Source organism: Cherax quadricarinatus, chromosome 26 (genome assembly GCF_038502225.1).
Source record: "Cherax quadricarinatus isolate ZL_2023a chromosome 26, ASM3850222v1, whole genome shotgun sequence".
NCBI lineage: Eukaryota > Metazoa > Arthropoda > Malacostraca > Decapoda > Parastacidae > Cherax > Cherax quadricarinatus.
Window position 1 is genome coordinate 6,494,296 of NC_091317.1, and position 813 is coordinate 6,495,108.

Genomic DNA, 813 nt, shown 5'->3' on the forward strand with positions numbered 1-813 from the left:
AACAGAGGCAGCAACAACAGCAACATCAACAACAGCACCAGCAACAACAGCACCAGCAACAACAGCACCAGCAACAACAGCAACATCAACAACAGCACCAGCAACAACAGCACCAGCAACAACAGAGGCAGCAACAACAGCACCAGCAACAACAGCACCAGCAACAACAGCACCAGCAACAACAGAGGCAGCAACAACAGCAACATCAACAACAGCACCAGCAACAACAGCACCAGCAACAACAGCAACATCAACAACAGCACCAGCAACAACAGCACCAGCAACAACAGAGGCAGCAACAACAGCAACATCAACAACAGCACCAGCAACAACAGCACCAGCAACAAAAGCAACATCAACAACAGCAACATCAACAACAGAGGCAGCAGGTGACCTCTACAACTCACCTAAGGAAGCGAGAGAAGAGCTTTTAATAACTGCTATTATAACTTACCAGGTTCCTCCCTTCAGCGTCCCTTCACACTCTTCCCTTCCTCCCTTCAGCGTCCCTTCACACTCTTCCCTTCCTCCCTTCAGCGTCCCTTCACACTCTTCCCTTCCTCCCTTCAGCGTCCCTTCACACTCTTCCCTTCCTCCCTTCAGCGTCCCTTCACACTCTTCCCTTCCTCCCTTCAGCGTCCCTTCACACTCTTCCCTTCCTCCCTTCAGCGTCCCTTCACACTCTTCCCTTCCTCCCTTCAGCGTCCCTTCACACTCTTCCCTTCCTCCCTTCAGCGTCCCTTCACAAATCTTCCCTTCCTCCCTTCAGCGTCCCTTCACAAATCTTCCCGTCCTCCCTTCAGCGTCCCTTCA